We start from the raw sequence: 17,126 nt of genomic DNA, 5'->3' as shown, positions 1-17,126 counted from the left end.
TACACTTCCAGGGAGGATTTACTGATCATCCATAAAAGGTAGTGACTATCTCACAAACTAGTACTAAACTATTCACAGGGTTCTCATACGATATCAACATACAAAAGATTAGGAAACGTAATACAGCGAATATAGATACATACAATGAAATTATCTGATAATACATTCAAACGATACGGAGATCAACTGAATCAGACATAGTTTATCTAATAACTTTATATAGATACCAGTACGTGAATAAACGAATAGTAAAGAACCCCAAATTATTCCCATAATAATTTGATTGGTTTGGTTATTTTCTTAACTAAAATACATTTAATTGTAATTGATAAATCATTCCTTATGCTCAGCATACTACATAAGGAGTAAAAGAGTTAATAAGTTTGTCAGATATTGTTTGTAACATATCAATGTTATGATTTGAAAACAGTTATAGTTTGCTTGTATTCCCCCCCCCCCCCCTGAAAACATTGAAAAACACGGAAAAGGGCGTAGGGGTATGAACTCACCGGACGAGAAATGTGACGATTTCGGATGCTAAGAGTTGATCCGGGGCTTGTAAACACACGAGGTTCCTAAGTATAATGTAAAGATACACATTTGTATCTAATTAGGACTGAGATTGATTATTTGATAGAGGCAATTATTTCTAGTCGCGAAAACATTCTGATACAAGTGTTTGGATGGACCCGGGTGACATTTAGGGACACATATAGTTAGGATATTGAATTGGGACATCAAAGGAACACTCCTTAGGGAGTTTATGGCCACATGACCCTCTACCCATGAGTTTACGGCCATAAACTCATGGTGGGGTGAGATATGGCACAAAATGGCTTGTAACACTTAAGGACATTTTTCTAGTTTTGGATTTAATGGCTTGGAATGGATTTAAATCATCAAAATGACATATTTATGGGAGTTTACGGCCTAGCATAGGCTCCTGGCCTTAACTCCTTAATACTCTTGAAAATGGTGTTAAATGATGCTAGAACAAATCACATGTGATTGGAAAAATTGTTTCAAGGCTCTACATGCATTTTCTTGATGTTTTGAAGAGATTTTTGGAGTTTACGGCCTATGAGACCCCTATCATGGCCGTAAACTCTCTTAGAGAGTATTTCCATGTGTTTTAAAGCCAAAAACTTGTTTGTATGTACTTCTAAAATTCATTCCAAGGCTTTATGGGTGTTATAGGGGCTTTTTGACACTTTAAAATGAATTTATACCATATTTTAAGGAGTTTACGGCCCAAGCTTTTGCCTTGGCCGTAAACTTACAATAACCCCTCAAAATTTATGTTTCAAGTGTCCAAATGCTAAAACCAATATTCTATAATTCATATCTAAGCCTTATTAGTGACTTGGAAGGGTTTAAGGTCAAGAAAACCCTATAAACATGAGTTTACGGCCCAAGCTTGTGCCTTGGCCGTAAACTCCTTCAAATCCATTAAAATCCATGATTAAAATGTTATAAGTCCAATTCATGAAGCCATTAAGCCATATTTAAAGTCCAAATGTGTTTAGGAAAGGTTTTAGGGCTTAAAAACCCCACTTATTATGAGTTTACGGCCTAACGCTGACCTGAGAACACAAGCGGTTTAAAAATCAGCATAACGCTGGTGAGTTCATAAGCGGTTTTTGTTTGTGAAAATGTTCAAGTTTCCTTTGTCTTTCTGAAATGTTATGTATACCAAGAAAATCCCATATTTTCTTAAAAGTTGGTTGTTGTTTCACAAATGTAAGGTATAGTAAGATTGTACACTGAAAACATGTCTACTCATGTAAAAATGTATAGTTTAGTTATCCGACTTGTTAAACTGTTCTGTTTACCTATCATGTATTCCCAGGAAAGTCCCATACTTTCTTTATTGTATATTACCAATTGTAAAAGATGTAATGTTACCCGGTTTGTTACCCTTCCTAATTATGTAGGTGTTACCCAGGAAAGCCCCATGCTTTCCTGCATGTTGGTTTTCCAATGTGAACGATGTAAAAGATGTAAAAGATGTAAACGTGGTTAGGTTCCATGTTTTCCCCTAGAAAGTCCCATAATTTCCTGAATGTTGATTATCGTACGTGAAAGATGTAAAAGATGTAAAAGATGCAAAAGATGTAAAAGAAGTATAAAGTGGTTCATTATTACTATAAGTAAATCTCTGTTATCCTAATTGCGAGTTCCATAACCATACAATGGACTAAACATGTGGCAATAAGTAGTCCACATGTGGCAATAGGTAGTCCATATACTTATGACTTTCGTCACCCTTGAACCATTTCGGTTCAGCTGTAGCTAGCAGCTAGGTGTGGGGTAGTCAGCCCCGTATAGATCTATACACTCAAGTCACGCTCTCTAAATACTAGAGATTCTGGTTACGGGTGTAGTCCTCCACTCGCGTATCTATGTGGAGTGTTCGCCGAGGACGTGTCTCCAATCATACAGGATTAACAAATTTACTAGTAATAATATGATAGTCCTCCACTCGCGTATATGTGTGGAGTGTTACCGAGGACAAACATTGTACATGTATTATATTCAAATGTCTAATGTCATGCTTTTAACTGATAAAATGTGGAAAGTCATTTGTGAAATATATGTAAAACATAACAGTTTAAAGACCCATTTCACAAATATATGTTACATGATCTGTATTTTCAAATGGTTATCAGTTGCAGTAATCAGTATTAAAAGCATATGGAATATAAAACACACATTTGAAAACATGTTTTGAGTACAAGAATTCCCTTGTACTTTGCTTGTGTTCCCCCCTGAGAACAGTGAAAACAGTGAAAAAGGGTAGGGGTATGAACTCACCGGACTCGAAAATGCGTCGGTTTTGGATACTAGACATTGGTTCGGGGTTTGATTACTCGCGATGTCCCTATGTAAAATGAAATAATGTCCATATATATTCAATTAGGGATACATTCACTAATCATATGGAACATTACATTCTAACGAGGTTAAACACCTCAAAACGAGCGTTTGGAGTGACCCGGGTGACATCTTCGGACGTGTAATGGCACTAGGGACTTGGGACTTGAGTTTACTCCCCAAGAGTAAACATTTTAGGGATTTTACGGCCACATAACACACTCACACATGAGTTTACGACCATAAACTCATGTTGGTGTGATTTTGAGTGTTTAATGGCTTAAATGGACATGGGGATTGATGGAATGGATTTCTAAAATGCCTTGGAATAGATTAAATGAGTTTATACCACTTGGAAGGGAGTTTATGGCCACAACCTTGGAGTTTACGGCCGTAAACTCACCCATGGCCAAGAAAATTTGTTTAAGGCACAGGAAGCAATCACATGTGATTCTAACTAATTTTCTAAGGCTTGGTATCAATTTTAGGCTTCATTTAACAGCTTTATATGAGTTTACGGCCCAAACATATACTCTCTGGCTGAAAAATCTAATATGAGTAAGAAAAATTAGTTTTTGATGCTTAAAACAAGCACATGTGATTCTAGGAATTTATCCAAGCCTTTGGGGTGGTTTAAGGGCATTTTTGGCATGACTTTATGAGTTTACGGCCAAGGGTATGTTCCTAGGCTGTAAACTCCTATATGTGGTACTTTTGAAGTGTTACAAACCCCCAAACTATTTTTAGAAGGATCTAGGATTTACCACAAGGCCATTGGTTGAGTTTCAAGGCATTTGGACATGATTAAGGGCATTAAATCCCCCTTTTAGAGGAGTTTACGGCCCAAGAAGGAGCCTTGGCTGTAAACTCTCTTTTGTCCCCCAAAATTCATGTTTAATGTGTTCCAAGTCCAGATTTGCAAGCCTTAAGGTCATATCTAAGTCCCAACTATGATTTGGAAGGGTAATTTTGGCTTTAAAACCCCATTTTGAGGAGTTTACGGCCCAAGCTTGATCCTTGGCCGTAAACTCATGTTCTTGGTCCCAAAACTTAATTTAAACATCAATTTGAAAGCTAAAGAGGTTGGATAACAAGTTAGGGATGTTACCTCTTTGATTGGAAGCCTTAAACCTTTATTTTGGACCTTTGATTATGGATGAGGGAGAGGTTGGGAGAGTTTTATGAGAAAATGGCCAAAGGCTTCAAATGAAGTCTTAAAACACTTTATATAGTGTCTAAGTTTTGGACACGGTGGAATTCTACCCGATACCGGCGTTAGACGAGGCTTTTGGTCGTACCCGATTGAGTTGTCGTAACCCGATACGATAATTTCTAGAAATATTCCGATAACTAAAGTTGGGTGTTAAAATGATTTCTAAATGTATTAAGACACCCATTAAGTCGTTTTAAATACGTACCAGTTAATGACTTAATTAAACGGAAGATCGGAAATCGAATTTGGAAACGATGATTGGTTGCGTGAATTGTACTACGAAAGAGTTACAAGAGATGATACGGAAATTTCGGGTTGTTACAACTCCATACCGCATTCAGACTTCATATCATTCTTTGTAATGCTTGTACCGCAACGACGATTGATCAACAAAGTTGTTTCTCCTTCTTCACTTTATGAGATTTTATGACTTGTCGCTCTTGATCTTCGGTTGACGAATCATGTATCTTGAGCATGTGGACTTTATTTTCTATTTAAGACCACTTCGAGAGTTTCGGCACCGCAGTTTGGGTATTTTGACATATTTTCAGCACAATAGAGATATTTTTCATTGATTCTTCATTCTATGGTATTTGTTCATGCAGCTTCAGCAACTATATCACTTGCTTTCTCATGACCACAAAGTATCTTTTTTACTCTATTTCTCGTGTCTTATCGAGACCCTTCATACATCTAGGGAGAGCTCTCTTAGCTCTTGGTATTCGACACTCTCCATCCGATGATTTGTTGATTTTTGATATCCGGTTCTTATGAATGCTTGAGTTTGGATTTTTGAAGACTTGTGAAGATGATTATTTATTTAGTGATGCGATGTGGCACTTATTTTTGGTCTTTACGAATCAAATTTTTAGCATTACTCGATGTTTTCCGATTCAGATTATTTATTATTCGGACTCTACCACTTGATGACTTTGTGTTCACATCCGGTTCAGATCTTATGGTTTCACGAGTTTGGATTTGTGATATTTTGAAGACGAATATTATTTTGGTGATGTGACGTGACACTTATTTTTCATCCTTGGATCAAATTTTTGGCATTGTTGGACCATGTCTTCACATTATTTTTATTCGGACTTCATTTTTTTGGATGCTTCACATTTTTAGCAGATTATTCTTTGAAGAATCTTGGTGTATTATGATTCGAGAACTCGAGATGTTTTTCAGACTTTTTGAAGCCGAAGTGTTTCTTTTATTGGATCTTCTACTTGCTCATGGCGCTTTGAAGATTTGGATCTCACTTTTATGCTTCTTTGGTGGTACTTTGAAGCCGAAGACCTTCATTTTTAGAGATTCATGGCCAAATACAGACTTCACAGATACTTCAAAGTTTCAGAGACATTTCAACAGTTGGTTCTCATTATGTTTTATTTTATTACCATACTTGATAGTTAGATTATTGTATTATAGCCTTGTATCAGTTATTGCATCTCTCATCATTTGTAAGCATTTATGGAGAAAATGTTGGAGCATGAAAATGCTCTAAAAATAATGAGTGGTAGCTAGGTTGTATTTTTCCCTTTATTGTATTGTTGGTGTATTTTGTCTCCCTCATATGTAAAAGGAGAGGTGGTCATTTTTTAGTATGCATCTTTTCTTACAATGTAATTCCAGAGAGAGAAAAGTGGAGGGTTCTCCCCACCTAGGGAGAGTTTCTCTCTCCCACCAATGTTCTTCATGAATATTATTTTATCTCTCTTTCTTTCTCATCCTTCCAGGAATTCTCATCATGTTCTTCATATCTTTATATTTTGATACATGATAATTTCAAGATATTATTTCTTCCGCATCCACCGTTCGTATAAAAATGGGTCTCAACACCATAAGATCTAACTTTTTTCTTGAGATTTCTATATTACCCAGCTACTCTAGAAATTCCAAAGTATACTTGTTCTTATGGATACACTGGTTAGACAAGTACTTCTTCCGAACATTTAGACTTATGTTAAGTTTCGGAGTTTGGTTGAAGATGAATTCACCCTACAAAGCCTTATAAAAAGAAGCCTTTCATTGTTTCTCAAGAAACAGATGATCGTAATTCGACGGGATACCACACAGACACTTCCGAATCTCTTTTGACTTCGAAGGAAGAGATCGTTTCCCATGATCCAACTGTTCAATGTCTTTATTGACATCACTAGAATTATTTCTTTATCTTTGGAACCCTCTTGCACGGTGATCCTTGTGAATTACAAAAAGTATGGTTTGTAGTTCTAATGATTACTTTCAGATTCAGAGAACAGGAAGTGGAGATCTATTAGGAATGGGCTGAACAGAAAAGGCAGATTTTAACGGATAAGAATCAATTTGGGCGCATGTTTCAAATGTCCCAACATCACGCCTTGTGAGTTACACCGCATGACATCACGCCTGTCACACACACCTTTTCAGGGAAACATAACTGTCACCAGCTGGTTTTCTCTCTCCAACACTGTCGTATAAAAGCAAAATCATCGATCAATTTCTTTTATCACTTCTAAAGATTTTGAAAATTATCAAGAGCAAGAAAAAACCTTTTTCTCACTTCTGTTCATCGTCTTCTCCGACGATTTCAATTGCTGCTTCATCAGAAACTCCATCTGCTGCCGTTTAGATTGCAACATCAAGGCTTCTACGCATCAAGGCTAACCAAAATCTTATCGTTGACCATTATCCATCAAAGTATGACGCTTTTCTCAAACCACTGATTGAATGCCTGAGACACTCTCTATTGGCGCTTGCACTATCGAAGACAGAACATACTCCTCTTGTTCATCTGTCCAAAGCCTTCTCAACTTCTCATTATGAAGAGAGTAGTGCTACTATAACTTCTGAGCTTGGTAATCAACAACCATCCATCACAAGTCCAGATTTAGTCGCTTGTTAGGGCTTTCATCAGCTAGGGATTTGATTGATCCCGAGTCCATCTCCTATTCTGCTATTCTGGATATGTTCTATTAGATGGGTTACAAATACCATCTTGCAATTTTTGCAATTTTATCAAAATTTAAGAAGCCTAATCTTCCTCCCATGTGGAATGGGCTATTTAACCTAATTTTCAAGAGCTTTTTAGAGAGGGTAACAGGTTCCGAAAGCACAAGTATGCTTTTTCTTACTATTCTTTATGGCATATACTTTGGGATCAATCTGGATTATGGTTCAATCCTTTGGATCCAACTCGTTCAGAGTACTTTATCTGTTACAAGGCACACCGATATATCTTGTGCTCGTTTTTGGACAATAGTTGTTCAGAGGGCAATCGAACGTCACTACATTCCAGTAATTAAGGGTTAGACGATTGTAGCAATTCCAATTTTTCACACTTCCAACATCATCGTGTCTGAAAGTTTGCAATTTGATACCATTGGATCTATTCTAGAAACAATTCTTTGCAATGTTTCAATAGATAGTGAAGTTATCACCGAGTATTGCAGACAACCGGCATCCGGTCCTCGTCCATTGACCGATGAAATACGGAGGGATTTAGACGAGGATGACAAGCCAAAGAAAGGATGCAAGCGAAAAGCTAATGTTGGACCTTGCGAGCCTGCTAAAACTCGAAAGAAGAAAAATCAAGTCGTTCATAAACTAAGGACACCTTCACCAAGCAATGAGGAGGATTCGAAGTCACACACATCTTTGACGTTCGTATACCTAAGCAATACCAATACAAGACTCACGATACTGCTGTGTCTTTGCAACCCATGGTTTCAGAGCCTTCAACTACTAATCCCAAGGTAACTTTTTTTGTGCCAACTTTTGTTCCCATAACAGATGACTTTATCCAGGATTTTACTCCACCTTCTGCTACTGCTACAAAACACCTATCATGGTAGCTCAATGCCTAAATGTTTCTATGGGAGTTTTGTAATCCCAGGTGTCTATTGTACAATCCGTTCCTTTCTTCACAGACTCGACAGTAACTACAAAAGCAACCACAAGTTGACCACATGTCACTGCCAACATATCTGATATGGGGGCAAGGGATTCTGGTTTTTCTTTTGGTACTGAGTTCACTCCCATCTCACCTCTTCGACATGATGACCTTGATACCATGTTTGGTATTGATCAGGATGCTTTTGTACAGTTGTTCAACAATCCAGTGAGGATGATGATGATGCTCCCATGACCAAACGTCAGTTCAAGCTTCTACAAGAAAAGCTGGATACTCGATGATGATGATGCTCCCATGACCAAACGTCAGTTCAAGCTTCTACAAGAAAAGTTAGATACTCTGATTGAACCATCCAATTCTTCCTCTAGCTCTGAATACTCTCTTGAGCCTCACAAGGTTCTTCTTGAGACTTGATGAACGAGGATGCTGGTAACCTTGCCCAAATAAACAAAGCTATCGAGGATTCATAGAATACTTTCAAGGAAACGTCCAAAAAAGTCGAAAAAACTACTCTCTGATGTTCAAAATTTCATGGGTAATTTCATAACTTCTTTGGAACGAAACATACCCTCTGCAAACATAGCCATCAATAGCCTTGTTTATACACTCCAAACAGAAAAGGCAGCTCTGATGAAGGTTCGTACTGACATCCAAACTGACAATACGGAGTTTCAAACCTCCATCTCCTCCAAAATCGAAAAGCTTGAGGAGGATCTAGCCATAGAGAACAAAATCATGGATGAGGTTGTTATGAAAACTAAAAAGATGAAGGTTCTATTTATAAAGCTATCTTCTACGACTAAGCAAATTCATGAACTCAAGTCTGAGAAAGACGTAATCAAGAGTTGTGTTGCTGATGTCAATGCTTACCTGCATAATCTTATTGAAACTCATGATTCTCTTCTCATAGTCTCTGTTTGTCAGCATCTTGCAGAAAAACTAAATCTCATATTCTCCATGCTAGACAAAATTGAGGGTGTTTTAGAATCCTTCACGATTCCAAAACAAAGGGGAGAACTGGGGAAATCTTTTGGTGTTGGGGAAGCAACTGGTGGTGGTGATGATCATGAAGAAAAAATAAATACTAATGATACGAAGGATAATGTAGCTTCAGCATCAAGAGGAAAAGAGAAGATGGTTGTAGATGATGATGAGCAAGAAGAAGATGAAGATAACAAGTTAAAGCATAAATCTCGCGATGTTGAACTTAATGAAAACCTATGAGTTGCAACGGAGGTTGAAAATTGAGAGAAGGTTGTTCGTGATACTGAGGAAACTTTATAGTATCAGAAAAATATCTTCCCTTTAAGGTCAATGGAACACATCCTGAATGAAGCGATTGATAACCTGGACATTTATTGGCTTGAGCTTGTTGCATCGTTTGAATTGGAGAATTCCATGGATTCATATCTTGATCTGTCAATCACACTAAAGGCCTTTCAATTTCGTAGCTTTGACAAGATTGAAAACACATCTCTTCCAGACTGTGACATTGATCAGGCGCTTTTCTCATTCCATCTCAAACATATGAAGCCACAGTATGAAACCTGGAGCTCAAAGAAGATTATTGTTGTCAAGGTTTTTGGACCAATTGAAACTGAGAGCTTCATCAATGCTTGTTTCAAGGTTGCTTGTGGGGTTGCGAGTTCAATGTTTGAATTTACTCTTGCTAATTTTCCCTGCCTCAACCCATTTGACTCGATTTCTCTATTGCATTTATGGCTGATAGATGAACAAAAATTTGAACCAATTGTGTCACATATCAAAAGAATGTTGGTCTCGTACATCCATGAGGTTAACAAGATGAAAGTGGAAATAGCTTCTTTCCTTCGCAAGAAACCTACAATACTTCCCAAGGAGCCTTCAAATGATTTTGAAATATATGAAGCTGGGAAGAATATGAAAGGATGATCGGAGCATAACATTCCAAATAAGAGAAAGAGCTTATGCAAATTCTCATAGAGTTTGCATCTTTTTGTCTGAAAAACATCTATACTCCACCTCATGCCTTGAATACATTTTGAAGTTTATTGGTTAGTGTAAAGCGAAAAATGCTAGAGACAAGAAGTGCTTCTCTGGTATGATTAACTAGTACATCTTGGTTTGTAAGACTTTGTTGGGAATAATGCTGAAACTTTTGAAAGTTCAAAAGGGCTAACAGAGTTGAAGAATCCGCCTTCCTTATTAGACACAAGGAAGGAGATTCTTCGGTAATATAATAGATTGTGTCAAATTTTGTTATGTATGTAATTAGCTTTTTTACGGACTGGGTCTCTCCATCCATTTTGACGTTGTTAGGGTTTAGCTTTAAATATTGCATGCATGAATTGTATTAGGGTAAATCGCTTTTGTGATTCCCTACCATGTCTTTACAGTAGAAGCTCTTCATCGAGCTCTTCTAAGGCATTTGTTATGAATCATTCGACACCTTTTGATCATTGTGTTCACTGTGTGATTTACTTTTCTGTTTAGAATCTTTCGATAAACTCTTGATTTATTCTAACAGTTACACATGTGTTAAACTTTCATATAGATTAAGATGACTCTAAGTTACATTCGGGAATTTCCTCATTATGAATGAGGAGAAAGTTTCGTGGATAATGTTTCCCTGTAGATTTTAATTACAGTTACACTTCAGAGTTAGAGTACATTGTGGTTTGGAGAACCATATAAAAAGATGCTTATGTATAATTCATTATGACTATGGGTAATCTTATTATGCAAGCATTGGTATTTAACTCATATTTAAGCATATAATACATTCTTGAAAATTTCATTATATTTGAGTTATCTCTCTCTCTCTCTGTCTCTCTATCTCTCTCTCTCTATATATATATATATACATATATATATATATATATATATATATATATATATATATATATATATATATATATATATCTGAAAATGTTTGTATGTGCAAAGTTTATACAAATCAAGTTTGTCAAATCTATTTAACAAAGCTCCTTCATTAGCTAAAACATGAAATGCAAGCCGGTGCTATTGGGCATTGTTGATAAATGTAGATGTGTTTGATTAAAATTTTGTATTTGGATATTGGAAAAATACAAACAACATATTGGAAAAATACAAGCAACATATATTGTAATGAGTTCATATATTGGATATGAGTATTTCATTAAATAATTATTGTCTTCTACATTAGCATGCTTAAATCCTTGAATAGGTAGGTAATTCTAAATGTTCATAATTGTTCATACTTGTGATAACCTAATTTTTTTTTTGCTTTGAAAGCTCAGTCAATTAACTCAACTCAGTGACACACTCATTCATGCTATCCTTTAGCAATATTTGGAGCCTGTTTGAGTGTTCTGAGCCTAGTACACTAAAGGAATGAGTGCTAGGAAGTACCAACTAGAACCACTAAACAATGATCAAGCCTAAATCACCAACACCATGAGTTCACGGCCACCACATTGGAGTTTTCGGACGTAAACTCCATGTGGGCCGTAAACTCACCCTATATATTCAAGTATTGGCCATTTCTTTCATTTCTTTCTTTCCTTGGCCGATTTCCCTAATTCTCTCTAAACTATCATCCAACTTTCACCTTAGATCTTCAAAAGTGTAAGTGTTATATCCCTTGATTAGTTGATACATCTTATTTACTAGCTTCATACATTGATTTCATCCATGAAAATCATGTTTGTTTAGATCTTCAAGTTTCACCAAGAACACACAATAGTGTTCTTGGCCAAGATCGACCATTTCAAGCCTCTATATCATAAGTGCTCTTCACTACACTTGATATGTAGTTAGGACTCATGCTTAGAGACTTGAAAACATCACCAAAATCATCATTTAGAGAGTTTATGGCCCAAGATCTTCCTTGGTCGTAAACTCCATGTTTTGGCATGATTTGAACCTTAAACACATCTATGCTCTTGCTTAACCTTAGCACACTTGAAACCTTGAGACTCCTAAACTTTAAGGCCCTAAAAGTGACCAATTAGAGAGTTTACGACCAAGAGTAAACTCCCTTAGTCCGTAAACTCCTCAACACTCTCCAATGAGTGGGTCTTTCTCATCCTTGTGTAGAGCAAAAGTCCCTCAAGCTTCCATAGCTTTCAAACCCACACTCATGCATGTTAGACCATGAGTTTACGACCGTAAACTCCCTTTGGCCATAAACTCATTCTAGTAAACTCATGTTATAGTCATTCCACACTCCTTAGTCCAATCACATGTGATTCCAACACTTGGTCAAGGTGTTTCCTAGTCCCGTGAGGTGTTTCCCTACCTTTGGTTACCTCTAAACCTATATTTATGTCAATATATGTCATTTAGGACTTGTTAAGTCTCGGTACATCATTCGTGGAGCTTCTCATCCTTACACGCATACTTGTTTGAATCACCCACATCAAGCGAGTACATACCCCGTAATGAATCTTTCAAACTGTTTTAAATGCTTTAAGGGGCGGGGGGGGGGGGGGGGGAATAGAAGTTGAACACAATTTATAATTGTGTAATTGTTTGTTAAAAATATTTAAAAGGATTACTTATGTTTTTTATAAGTAAAAACATTTCAAAAGCTCTTTTAATGTAACAACGTGAATTTTTCAAAACAATTTTTTATTATTCAAACAGCATAAACCATAATTTAATATTCGGAAATCACATGTATAACAAATGTCATCGTAACAAAATACACCCCAAGATCATAAAACAATTCTTCCATCAGTGTTTACAAATCACACCGGCGCCTTCCCATGGTCCTCGCTAGTACCTGAAATACATAACACAACAACTGTAAGCATAAATGCTTAGTGAGTCGCTGAAATACTACTTACGCACATACGCCTTTCCAGGCCCTGACGTTCCGGTCCATGTGTCTCAGGGGACTTCCGTCCTGACTCGGTAAACCTTCCGGTCCCACCTGCGTCAACCTTACGGTCCACATCACAACTCCGTCCGGCTCATAACTTATATGCCTTCCGGCGCATAACATAATGCCTTCCGGCCCATATCAAGCATAACATACATAGCACATACAACGGTTCACTTATCATATACAATGCATACGACGCATACCATATCCAACCTTCCGGGTACAGTATAGTGAGAAAACTCACCTCGTGGAAAGTCTAGAATCTTGCGTACTCGCTAGCTCCAAATCCCAACCCCGCCTAATCATAACGAAATATCATTTCAATTAATATAGACTTCCACAACTAGACTTTACCCTTATTAATATTCCTCAGAGGGGTAAAAGACCATTTTACCCTTCCTTGACTCAAAGTCCACATGCTGACCGAAACCCTAAAAGTCAACATTCACAATACGCGGGGCGTACGGATTCATGTACGCGGGTCGTACATCGCCAATCCACCATCGGGGGTCTTCACCCAGTACGCTGCGCATACTGGGAGTTACGCCCAGCGTAATGCTCAGATCCAACCACTCTTCATTTCTGGTCTTAAATGGTTAAGATACTTTTTCAACTTCTAGATCCAACTCTCTTTAAGCCTCCTTACCCATAAAGTCGAAACCCTTAAGCCTTGGCATGGCTATAAAGGCTCCTACACTCCTTAATACCTTTCCATTTCAACTCAAAAGATCTAGTTCTCATGCATGGCTAATCATTCACGTTCAAGATTACATTTTTATGAATCTACAACTCAAATGGACCAGAAATATGATGGATCTAAGCCAATGGAGGCTACTTGCTCATAAAGTCTCCATCTTTGGGACTAAAACCCTAGAAAATGGTCCATAAGGCATACCACAAGAACTACAAGTCAAGATCCGAACTTTTTACCTTAGAAAGAAGCTCCAACCTTTTCTATTCACGGATCTACACTTGACCACCAACTTCTAGCCTCCACAATGGACTCCTCTTCTCCTTTGCTACCTTGAAATGACACCACCAAGCTTAGAACACTCACAAACAAGCTATGAACGAAGGAACAACTCTCTTAGGGTCTCTTTCTGAAAGACGCGCATCGTACTCCTTGTACGCCCAGCGTACTCGCCCAACACAAAAGCCTAAAATGACAATGTATCAAAAATGAAGGTCTAAAAAAAGTTACCTGAATTTTGGGCTGTTACAATTCTCCCCCACTAGAACCAGACTTCGTCCCCAAAGTCTTATACCGAAAACAATTCTGGATACTGCTCCCGCATCTCCGACTCGGACTCCCATGTCAGCTCGGACCCCTTCCGATGTTGCCACTGCACTTGCACCAAGGGTACTTCCTTGTTCCTCAGAACCTTAACCTTTCGATCCCTAATTGCCACTGGTCTCTCAACATAGTTCAGGCCTGCATCCACCTGAATATCATCTAATGGCACCACTACCGACTCGTCGACAATATATTTCCTCAACTGCGACACATGAAAGGTGTCGTGGATCTGACCCAACTCAGCAGGTAGATCCAACCGGTAGGCTACCCTGCCTACCATAGTGATTACCCTGAAAGGTCCAATATATAGAGGTCCCAACTTGCCCCTCTTCCTGAATCGTATCACTCCTTTCCAAGGAGAGACCTTTAAGAGCACAAGGTCACCAACCTGAAACTCGATCTCGGACCGACGCCCGTCTGCATAACTCTTCTGGCGACTCTGAGCGGTCAACAATCTCTGCCTGACCTCCTGTATCTACTCGGTATTCTGAACCACAATCTCCGTACTACCCATTACCCGTTGCCCCACCTATCCCCAGCAGATAGGGGTTTGACACCTCCTCCCATACAACAGCTCAAATGGCGCCATACCAATGCTCGAATGATGGCTATTGTTGTACGAAAACTCTGCTAAGGGTAAATAGGTGTCCCAACTCCCACCAAAATCCAAAACACACGCTCGGAGCATATCCTCAAGAGCCTAAATCGTCCGCTCGCTCTGTCCGTCCGTCTGCGGGTGGTATGCGGTACTGAAATGCAGCCTCGTACCCAACTCCTCGTGAAACTTCTTCCAAAACCTGAAAGTAAATCGTACATCCCAATCTGAAACGATCGACATCGGAACCCCGTGTCGCGATACCACCTCCCTCACATATAACTCTGCTAACTTCTCCGCAGAGGAGCTCTCACTGATAGCAAGAAAATGATCGTTCTTCGTCAATCTATCCACAATCACCAAAATTTCATCGACCCTTCTCGCAGTCCTTGACAATTTGGTGATAAAATCCATGGTAATCTGTTCCTACTTCCACTCGGTAATCTCCAGCGGCTGCAACTTACCATGCGGATGCTGGTGCTCGGCCTTAACCTGGCGACAAGTCAGGTACCTCTCGACGAACCATGCAACATCCCTCTTCATACAGGGCCACCAATACTCCTTCTTTAGGTCCAAATACATATTAGTAGTCCCGGGATGGATCGAGAACTTCGATCGATGTGCTTCTTCCATCAAAATAGTACGCATCCCACCCACAAACGGTACCCAAATCCGACCATGAAATGTCATAAGTCCCCGACCATCGGTAACGAATTCCGATACCTGCCCGACAACCTGCTCCCTCTTTCGGTTTTCTGGTCTCGTAGCCTCAGCCTGGGCCCCTCGGATGGTGTCCAAAATCGGAGTCATCACCATCAACCTCAAACAGATGTCTCGGATCGGGGCGCTCTCCGCCCTACGGCTCAACGCATCAGCTACGACATTAGCCTTGCCCGGGTGGTACAAGATCTCACAATCATAATCCTTCACCACATCCAACCATCTCCTCTGGCGCATATTCAGATTTTCCTGATCCATCAAGTACTTCAGACTCTTGTGGTCCGTGTATATGGTACACCGAGCCCCATAAAGATAGTGTCACCAAATCTTAAGGGAAAACACCACAGCCCCCAATTCTAGGTCGTGGATGGGATATCTCGACTCATGAGGCTTCAGCTGCCTCGATGCATACGCTATAACGTGTCCCCTCTGCATAAGCACTGCCCCTAATCCAGATATAGATGCATCACAATATACCACAAAATACTCCATCCCTTACGGGAGTACGAGCACCGGGGCCTCGCACAATTCCTGACGAAGGGTCTCAAATGAGGACTGCTGCTCCGGACCCCATGAAAATGCAACACCCTTCCGGATCATCTTGGTAAGTGGCACGACGATCTTGGAGAAATCCCTGATAAACCTTCGATAATAGCCGGCCAATTCCCATTAAAGCTCCTGATCTCAGTGAGCGATCTCGGCACTTCCCATCTCATCACCGCCTCGATCTTGGCCGGATCAACCAATATCCCCTTCTGGTTAACAAGGTGCCCTAGGAACTGGACCTCTCGTAACCAGAAATCACACTTGGAGAATTTGGCATACAGCCTCTCCGATCTCAATACTCCAAGAATCTCCCTCAAATGTTCCTCATGTTGCTCCCTAGACCTCAAATATACCAAAATATCATCAATGAATACGATCACCGACCGATCCAGCATCGGCCTGCACACCCTGTTCATAAGATCCATGAACGCAGCCGGGGCATTCGTGATCCCAAAAGGCATCACCACAAACTCGTAATGCCCATAATGAGTTCTGAATGCAGTCTTCTGGATATCTTCATCCCTAACCCTCATCTGATGATAACCCAACCTCAAGTCTATCTTAGAGAACCAAGATGCCCCCTGCAACTGATCGAACAGATCATCGATCCTAGGTAACGGATACCAGTTTTTAACTGTCAACTTGTTCAACTCCTGGTAATCGATACACATCCGGTGTGAACCATCCTTTTTCTTGACAAAAATAATCGGCGCTCCCCAAGGTGAGCTACTCAGTCAATTAAACCCCCTTCCCAACAGCTCTTGAAGCTGCGACAATAACTCCTGCATTTCTGGTGGAGCGAGGCGATAAGGCACCTTGGCGATGGGTGCCGCTCTCGGAACCAGATCGATACGGAACTCCACTTGCCTTTCCGGAGGCACGCCTGGCAGTTCCTCGGGAAAGACATCCGAAAACTCGCACACTACTGGAACCTCGTCAATCGAAATTGGCCTCCCCGTGACCACTCGTGTGTCCATCACATAGGCTATGAATCCACTGCAGCCCTGCTGCAAACTCTGTCTCGCCCTAGCAGCCGAACAAAACGCTGACCCACACCGGGTCCCCTCGCCATACACAGTAAGCACTCCCCCACTAGGGTCTCGCATAGTCACCAAGTGTCTCTCGTAGTCAATGACTGCTCCA

This window comes from Lactuca saligna, chromosome 9, assembly GCF_052625555.1.
Source record: "Lactuca saligna cultivar CGN05327 chromosome 9, ASM5262555v1, whole genome shotgun sequence".
Classification (NCBI taxonomy): domain Eukaryota; kingdom Viridiplantae; phylum Streptophyta; class Magnoliopsida; order Asterales; family Asteraceae; genus Lactuca; species Lactuca saligna.
This window is presented reverse-complemented; position numbering follows the sequence as displayed.